This window comes from Strix uralensis, chromosome 4 (genome assembly GCF_047716275.1).
Source record: "Strix uralensis isolate ZFMK-TIS-50842 chromosome 4, bStrUra1, whole genome shotgun sequence".
Classification (NCBI taxonomy): domain Eukaryota; kingdom Metazoa; phylum Chordata; class Aves; order Strigiformes; family Strigidae; genus Strix; species Strix uralensis.
The window spans coordinates 133,527,292-133,536,832 of NC_133975.1; positions in this window are offsets into that span (position 1 = coordinate 133,527,292).

Sequence of the window (9,541 nt, forward strand, 5' to 3'; positions counted from 1 at the left end):
GCCGGCCTTTTGCCACGTTGCCCCATGGTTCGGCTGCCCGGGCAGGTGGCAAGCGTCTGAGGGGGGTGAGCAGCACCGTCTCCGCAGCCGAGGCGGGAAGCGGGGCTCCTAAAGCCCACCGTGGTGGTGAGCTGCAGTCAGGACGGCCAGCCCATAACTCGGGCGTAGATGGGAGCCTTGAACTGCACGGGGCTCGTTGAGCGGGCCGAGCCAAGGGAGAACCTGTAAGGAAGGCTGTGAGCATCCCCTGTGCTTAAGGGGAGGTGCTGGGAGGGACGAGGGACCCTCCCCTGTGAGCAGGCCGGTGTCCCTGGCCCCGGCCTTTCAGAGACGTGGGGCTGAGATGTGCAGGGCTGGGCGTGCCCTGCCCTAGCCCTCTTTCTGTGTGCTGTCAGCCCCAGGAGCAGCTTGGGAGGAAGAGAGGCATGGGGGAAGGCAGGAGGCTGGGAGGCAACGGTGCCTGCGAGCCAGCCCCAGGTCCGGCCCGGGCAGGCCTGGCAGTGCTTTGAGCTGGGCCAGCACCCTGGAAGCAGGGCTGGGGCCTCTGCTCCATCCTCCGGGTGGGGGAGCTGGTGCCTGACTGCACTCTCCTTCCAAGCAGTTCCTCTTGGAGAAGAAAGACGAGGCATCGTGAGGAGCGGTGGGCTGAAGAGAAGAGCGGGGCGAGAGAAGGAAGCTCTGGACAAAGGGGACCTCCCTGTTATCGGGGCTGCGGTCGCACGAGACCATTGCCAGCACTTCTGGTGTCCTGGCCGGCGCTGCGCTGGGTGACCTCCCTGTAAGCAGGGCTCGGGTCTCTGGTCTTTTGCCACCTTGCCCCACGGTTTGGCTGCCCGGAGAGAAGGGCGGCCCTGTCAGGACAGTGAGCGGCGCTGTCTCTGCGCCGAGGGGGAAGTGGGGCTCTCTGGACCCCACGCCCGCCCTGTAAGCAGGGGAGGGCTGTGTCCCCGGCCCGGGCGGCTTTCTGGCTGCTGGCGGCCTGGCCAGCGTGACCCCCTGGAGTCGGGGCGTGTCACGGCATTTGTCCCTTGGCCACCCGTGAAGCCCCGTGGCACGTTGAGTCGCTGTGGCCTGCGTGCGTCCTGGGGGGCAGGTCTGGGGCTCTGCTCTCCTGCTCGTGGGAAGGGATGGCTCCCCAGACACTGGCTGCACAGAGCTCGCTCTCTCTTCCGGGAAGTTTTGTTTGTCCCTCTGTGTGTGTGTCTGTGTGTGTGTGCCTGCCTGTGTCTGTGTCTGTGGGTGTGAGTGAGCGAGCGAATGAGCTTCTCGTTTAAGGCCCCTGTTGAAATCGCTGCAGTGTACTTAGCTTAAACTTCCCGGGAGGGAAAGAAGGGCTCTGTGCAGCAACAGGGGGTCGGTCCCCTCTGAGCCCGCGAGCGGAGGGCGAGTCCCGGCTTGCCCCTCCTTGCCCCTCCTTTCGAAGGAGAGAGCGAAGCCCCGTGGCTGTAGCGCAGCCAGCATGCGACCCGCCTGTGTTCAGGGCCCGGGTCTCTGCCTGGGTGGCCGCCTGTCCTGGCTGGCGACCTGCCAGTGTGCCCGCCCCGTACTCGGGGCGAGTGCCACGAGCCGTGGAGCCCTCTGTCCCCAGGAGCCGCTCGGCCGCCCTGTAATCAGGGCTGGGCGGGCTGCTGTAGGCAGCCAGCAGAGGCTGCCCTGTAAGTCCGGGGCTGGCCAGTGACCTGCAGGCCCGGGCACTCTGCAGTGCCGGCAGCGGCTCGAGCCCCCTGTGTAAGCAGGGGCGCAGCTTCCTTGGCCGCCGCTTTTGTGTGCCCAGCTCCCCTTTGTCCAGAGTTCCCAACTCCGAGCCCAGCTCCAGCGCCGGCCGGCACTGCACGCGTGGCAGCCCCGGAGCGTCGATTGGGTGAGAAAAGCCGATCTGTGAGGTTTTTTTTGGGGGTGGGGGTGGCGTTAGGTTATACGGGGTTGCGGGTGGGAGGGCGTCTGGGATTCGGGTGGTGCTGTGGCGAGCTCTGTCCGGGGGCCGGTGTCCCTCTCAGACCCGACGGCGTCCTTCTGCCGTTGCAGCAGCTGGTGGTGAACAAGGAAGAGACGACCATCGCGTGCAGAAGGGCCCGCAAAGGTAAGAGCGAGCGGGGGGATGAGCGGCAGCGGGCTGCCGAAGAAGCGAGAGAAAGCAGTCCTCAAGCATCCCTGCCCCTTTGGGGATGTTTTCTGTGCCTCTCAAGCAGGTACTTGGTTCTTGGCAGTTCCCCAGAGTTTTAGAAACTGCTCCAAATCCGCCTGAAGTTGACTCGACTCCCTGAAGTTGTCAGGAAACTCCTTTTTTTAGTTTGGTGTGGCCGCACCAGCTGTGGGGAGAGGGAGGGCTCTGCAGCCACCCGAAGTGTCCTTTGAGGCTGTGTGGCATGCCGGGGGAAGAGCAGTCGGGAGCAGGGATTTGGAGGTGGTTTCCCCTGTTCTGAATGCTTCTCTTTCAGCACCTGCACGGTTCTGATGTAAAAAGTGGAAGTGTTGAAGCCTGAGCAGCAGGCCCTGAGCCGAAGCTGCTAACTCAGTATGTGATCATTAGCGAGATACGTATGGAAGACGTAGCTATCTTGAATGTATATTTATCTTTCTTTGTGTGTGGATAAAATAACAGGGTCATGGAGACCGTTGTCTGTCGCTGTGGCCTGATGCGAGACCTTGCACCTAATGCAATTAGATAAGCCGAGGAACTCCCTTAGCTTCTCCCCTGAGCCCTGGCCAGGCTCTGGGGGAATCTAATGTGAGATTGAAACCAGATATTTCCGCTCAAATCAAAGGTGCCAGCTATTCTGGCTTGCTGATTTTTGGGTATATAAGGCTGGACCCGCTCACAGCGACTTTGGAAGCCTCACCTACGGGTGGACGCACCGCGTAGGACTTCCCACTTGCCGGGAAAGGCTCTCCAAATCCTCGCTGTAACCGGGGCTGCCCAGCGCCTGCGGGTCTGGATGATGGGAACGGGTGCAAGTGGTGATGGGTCTTTCTTAATCGCTATTCCCTCTCTCTCGGGTAGTAATGATTTGATGCATTACCCTGTATTTTCCTGTTTGTTTGAGTGCACTATTCTGTGTTTTCTTACTGTATGTTTTCTGTATTATTCTGTTACATTATTTAGTTATTTCTAGTAAAAGATGCCTGCGCTTTTCACTCTGGTGTCTGAGTTTAATTGATACCCCTAATCAGCAAAACAGGGGGAGATCAGGTGGCAGTTTCCAGAGACGAGGTTGGTGGTGGGACGGTGTCGCCGTAGGAGCGATTTTATGTTGGTTTGGCTTTGGGCTGAGCTGTAGCCGGCGGGGCGCTAGTTCCTGGCAAGGGGATGGACGGGGGAGCCTTCGGGCCAGCCAGAGCCGCGGCTGCACGTGTTCCGCACGGGACTGGTGTGCAGAGCAAAGTGGGGAGGGTTTCTGAGAGCGGACAAGGCCCCGGCCCTCCCTGACTGTCTCGGCCTCCATCCTTCTGCATCTCGAGGCTGAGGAGGCCGTCAGTAACTGCAGTGTTCCCATCTCCTTCCGAGAAGCGCTGCAAACCTGCGCCTTAGGAAAGTCAAAAGAAAGCGTCACCGCCGCGAACTTGTGAGTTTGAGTGCCGCTTCCACAGCGAAGGTGTTCATTGGAGTGGACTGGGGTCAAATTGCTGCCCAGTTGGGGGCAAAAGCAGGAAAGGTTCCTTTTGAGAAATGCAAGGTGCTGCTACCGGTAAAGGTGTAAACGATCGGCACGACCGCTTCACTTCTTAACCTTCTATTTTAATGCCGTTAAAGTTGAGACAGACCCCGGAACGTGCCTGAGCGAGCTGCCAAGAAGTGCAGCACACCCGTGAGCTCCTTCCGTGAAGGAAGTGAAGCAGCAGCAGCAGCTGCCACTCCACAACCATGGAGTGTTTTCCTCCACTCCCTTCCTTTCTCCTGAACTTTCTCTAATAAAACTTGAGCGGTTCAGGAAGGGTTTGCCCTGCCTGTGCCCAAACTTGAGGCAACGGAGCCCCGTTGTGCTCATCTGCAGCTCAGAAGTTGTGTTGGCAGGTGAGTGCTGGCGAGTGGGAGTGGAGGTGGCCGGGGGCAGTATCCCCCCTCGGGGGGCAACATCCCCCCGCGGGGGGCAACTCTCAGAGAATGCCCGGGAACCAACGACAATCACGTGTCAGGCTAACGCTTTCTTTCCCTAAAAGGCTGCAGAGCCTGGCTGGCTTTTTTCCTTCTTTCCCGAAAGCCTTGCAGGTGTGAGTGACGGGCCGCCGCCCGAGCACCTCATGATGTCAAACGCAGTGGAGAAGTAGCTTGCACTTCCACCGGGATCAGTCGTTCTCCAAGAGTTTCTTCAGATCTCGTATGTAGCTAAAAATCCCAGGTGAAGACTCAGTTACCCTTCAGAAATACCAATTACGATTCGTATTGCGGTAGCGCTGAGGAAACCAGTGCCACGTTCCATTTGACATGGACTCACCTACAGAGATCATCCCTGTGCTAAGTCCTTAAAGACATACATGCACGAGACCCAGACAAGGGTCGTTAAACCCTTTTGACAGCTGGGGAGCCAAGGCAGAAAGGTGCGCGTGCTGTTACTAGCGCTCCCGTGGTAAAGGTTACACTGCTCCGACCCGCTCTTCAGTATTCTCTGGTTTCTTCCTCTGCCCCTTGCAGGTGTTCGACAGTGTCCTTTATCCCTGAGGTAACCCCTCGGGTTCCCCATGTTTGTTGTATTTCTGTTTAAGTATTTTCTTAATATGGCCAGTAGTTATCAGCAAGCAGGCTCTAGAGTTCCCTCTTTTGTCTTTTGCAGGTACAATAGGGCCACCGCGATTCCAGAAGCCAATCCTTCCATGAAGTTTGCCACAGTGTACAAAATGAAGCAAAGAAGGACCGGGAGTGGTACACAGAGGGAAACCTATTCCTCTTCTTCCAGCTATGAGGGCCTGTGGTGTGGAATCACGTGAAGCGGTCGTGATGGCTTGAGGTGTATGGTGGTGCAGTTCCAGGCATGGTTATGGTATTGGGGTGGTCTGCCCCACTGACAGGTGATGGTTAGATAGAGTAGATATTGACTGAGTGTTAGTTTCAGAAGGTGTCTGTCCTTGTATGTGAGGATGTTTTTCATTTCAGGGTATACTGAATGTAGCGAGAGTTAATGCGTCTTTTAAAAACAGTGAAGAAACTGTTGAGCAGGGGGATTTCTTTATCTCCCTGACCTGGTTTATTGTCGCTTAGTCCTGGCTGCTCTGTCAGGTGATGTTCATGGCCAGCGTTTGGGTGGAGGTTAGGCTTAGGCCGTGGTGTTCGCAGGCAGGGTGATTTTGGAGGCCTTCAGGAAGCAAGTTCTGAGGAGTGCCGCAGCAATGGGGCAAGGAAGTGTTGTGGGGGTCAGATGGCCGGGTGGGTTTGCTGAGAGCAGGGGGTGGTTAGTGGGGTAGCTGAATGAGTGGTGTGTTTAGAATGTGTTTGCCTGTGCATGACTGCGTCATGTAATGGGTTTTTCTGTTGTAGTTGGTGTTTCTTGAATACTTAGGAGAAAAAAAATATAGAATAAAAAATGCCAGCGGGGGGATTTTTTTTTTCCCCCCCCTCCGCCGTTTTTTTTTTTTCCCTGGTCCCGGCTGCTCTGTGAGGCGACGATCGTTGCCAATGTTTGGATGCGGAGCGGTGTAGGGACTCAGTTTTTGCAGGCAGGGCGATTTTGGAGGCCCCCGGGAATAGCGTTCCCGAGGAGCCATGCCCCCACGGGGTGAGGGTGTGTTGTGGTTGTCAGGGAGCGGGATGGCTTTGCTGAGAGCAGGGGGTGGTTAGTGGGGTAGCTGAATGCGTGTTGTGTTTAGAATGTGTTTGCCTGTGCATGACTGCGTAATGTAATGTGGGTTTTCTTGTTGCAGGTGGTGTTTTTTGAGTAGTTAGGAAAAAAAAAACCACCAACCCAACTGGGGGATTTTATTTTTCACCCGGGTCCTAGCCACTCAGCGAGGTGACAGTTGTTGCCCGTGTTTTGACATGGAGCAGTCTAGGGATGGCATTTTTGCAGGCAGGGTGGTTTTGTGTGGTCCTTGGGAATGGTGTTGCTGGAGTCACGTATGTCATAGTCTCTAAACAGTTATGAATCTAGTGAGTAAAGACATGATGCTAATGGGCATGTGTGAAATGACCATAAGTGCTGTGAGAGGTAATAGTGGTAGGTAAAGCACTCATCATGGTTGTAGGGGTTTTGAAGTCCATAAGTTTTTGTGTAAGGTAGGTTCAATAAAGGTGTATTTGCTGTTGGTTCCAAGGTTTAATAAGTATGTAAAAGGTGGTTTGTAATGTGCATGTAGTGAAGGTGCTTGCAGTGCTTGTAAGGTTTCCAAAGTAAATAAAGGGTTTTGATCAATGTAGGCTCAATGAAAGCGTATGTGCTCTTGGTTCTAACTTTATTAAAGAAGTAAAAGCTGTTTTGTAATGTAGCTTTAAAAAAGGTGTAGTTGCTGGGGTTGGCTCCAGTGTGGTTTTTTTGGATGTGTGACTTGGTCTCTCTCTCTACCTCTGTCTGACTCTGCTCCTCTGTCTTACTCCTTGTCTGACTTTGCCCCCTCTGTGTCTGACTTTGACTCTCTGTCTGTCTGTGTCTGACTTTTGTCTTTGAGTCTCTCTGCCTTTGAGTCTCTCTGCCTTTGACTCTCTTTCTGCCTTAGCCTCCGTCTGTGTTTGTCTGTATTTGTCTCTCTCTGTCTCGCTTTGACTCTTTGTCTCTCTCTGTCTCCCTTAGTCCCTCTCTGTTTAGTTAAGTCCCCCTCTATTTAGTTAAGAGGGAATTAACAGCACGGGAACATGGTTGTGGCCTGGGAGTAATGAAATATGAAATTTTGATTTTAAAAAATAAAATTGATTACTCCTAGGCATTTTGGCCACATTCTACTGCTGCACCGGCCTTATTATTTTTTTGTTCTTTTCCATACACAACTCTTACACCACTACAAAATGAACCACCCCCAAACAACCCCCCCTCCACAAAACAACTTCACCTCCCTTCACAGCTGAAAAATCACAACCCAAGCACAACGCAACCACACCCCTTCCACCCACCCACCCCCCAGTATCTGCCTCAGTCACTGTTTCCGCGCGGAGCCTATTCCGGGTTGCACCTGACCGCGGGTCACTGTTTCCGCCCGGACCCTGTTCGGGGTCGCACCTTCCCCCGCGGGGTCATGCTCGGGAAGTGCCGCCCCCCCCCCCCCCCCCCCCCCCGTGCGCGCTGTCGGCGAGTGCTCGGAGCGCCGGTGCCGCCCGTGAACAAGTGCCGGGGGCGATCAGCGGCAATAACGGTCGGTGCTGCTGCTCTCTGCCCTCTTCCAGAGGCTGCACTGAGGACACGCTGCCTGGCCTTAATCCCGGTGCTGGTCGCTAGAGTTACCACGGAGGGGGGGAGCGTGGGCCGGGCTGGAGGAGCCCCCGGGGCGGGCAGTGAGGCTGCGGGCAGCGGCCCTTCCCTGTCCGGGGCGGTGCTGGAGGAGGAGCCGGTGCGAGCCGAGGGAGCAGCAGAGAGAAGGTGAGCGGGGCCGCGCGGTCGGTCGCCTGGCGGCTGCCGAGGAAAGCCGCGACGGGGCGGGCCGTGCAGTGCAGCGGGACCGGCGGCAGAAGCCGCTCCGGGTCGGGGCCGGGCGGCGGCGGCGCTTCCCGGGGCCGCGCGGGGCCGGGTTTCCGGGTGCGTGGGCGGTGTGGCTGGCGCTGTAGTCACGTGAGCGGGGCTTCCGGTCGGCCCTGTTGGCTCCCCGGGGCACGCCGGGAGCTGTAGTTTTTGCGCACTCGGCTGCCCGGCAGCTGCGTCGCTCCCGGGCGCGCGCGGCACGGCACAGTCCTCGCTACCGGCGCGGCCCCACGGCGCAGCACGAGGGGCGGTTTTGTGGCGGGTTCGTGCGGTTTCCCGCGGGCTGCCCGCGGCTCCCCCAGACCGGTGTGCCCGTGCCCCGGCAGTGCGCATGCGCGGTGGCGGCTCCCGGAAGTGCCGCAATCCCCAAGCGCTTCCCAAAGCTGCCCGTGCGTCTCTGGGAGTGCAGGGCTGTGGAGTGGCTGCATTCTCCCCTCCCCCCCCCCCCCCCCCCCCCCCCCCCTTCGGCATCGCCCGTGGGGACTGCGGAGGGGGTCAGAGAGCAGACGGGGTGAGCTGTGCCGTGGGCCAGAAATGGAGGCAACGTTTTGCCTTCCTGTGGCTTGAGAACAGACGCATGTGGCTGATTGAGGGGCTCAGAAACAGACGGAGTTGTGTGGCTTTGGGCTCAGAAACAGAGGTCAAGTCGTGCATTTTTTGTACTTGAGAAGAAGCTCAGTAGGCAGGTTTTTGGGCTCAGAAAGAGGCACTAAGGCGGCTGGTTTGGGGGCCAAAAGCAGAATGCAGTTTGGCTGGTTTTGCAGGCAGGTGAGAGGCGGAGGGTTGTGGGAGGGCCCTGGGGGCTGCGGGGGAAAGGAGGGGGTGGGTGTCGGGGTGGCATGGGACCCCGAAGCTTGGGAGGCCGGCGTGCACCAGGCCAAACTCCATGTCTGAGGTGGTCTCGGGGGGGAAACGCGCTTTTCAGACCCTACGTGCCCTCTTTGAGTTCAGCAATTATTTGTACGCTGCTTAGAATAATTATGACCTGATTAATAATCCAAAGTAATGAATGCTTAGAGAATGTACAAGGTGGATGTTTACTCCTAATACTCAAGCTCTGACAGTGATTGATTTACAGCCTTGTCAAAGCCCAGGCTGTTGCCGGTAGCTGGAGCCTGTGAGGAGAAAGAGCTGAAATCAAGCGGAGTTTCAGTGCAGAGTTGAAGTGTCACCGAGCCAGACCTGTAGCCAGCAGGAGCTGGAACGAGAAGGGTGTCCGCTGTCTGGAGCCGGCATTAGCCAGAACTACGATTCTCTGCGGCTGTGAGGAGCAGGAGCTGCGCTCAGTCGGGCTGTTGACTGGCTGCAGCACCCCTTGGCTCGACGGCGGAGGCTCCTCAAAGAGCGCAGGATTTGAGGCGAGTTGGTGAGAGAGAGAGGAGCAGTCAGGCAGGAGCCACAGAGCAAGTGATTGCTTCTGAGTACGACGGATGCTTTATCTCTGTGGTTTCCTGGCTTCCACGGGAGATGCTGGTTGCAACACCTGCTTTTTGGGGGCAACACGGCACTTCCCGGGAGGGTGCTGTTGCGGTAGAGGTCAGTGCTGGCTGGCGTGTCGGTGACTGGCGGCGCTCTGTCTTGCGGGTGATGGAGAGGAACCTGGTGAATGCGGGAGCATCCCAGTGAGATGACGTGCTCCTGATGAGGATGGATTCTGGAGCGTGCTCTCTGAAAGGTAAGTCAAGGGGCAAAAGCCGTGGGTAGGGTGGGGCCGGCAGAGGCTCTACCATCAGGGCTGTGGAGAGGGCTATTTAGGCTTCCTTAAGTCTGGGGGAAGAGAGCAGGGTCTGTCCCACAGGACGTGCATGTTCTGGCCTGTGTCTGTGTCCTCGTGTCATTTGTGGTGTCTGTGTTCTGTTTTGTGTGTGGTGCCTTCCCCCCGTCTCTGTGGTGCCCCGTGGGCTCTCTGCACGGCGCATGCACCTTGGTAGGTGTCCGTGGGGTCT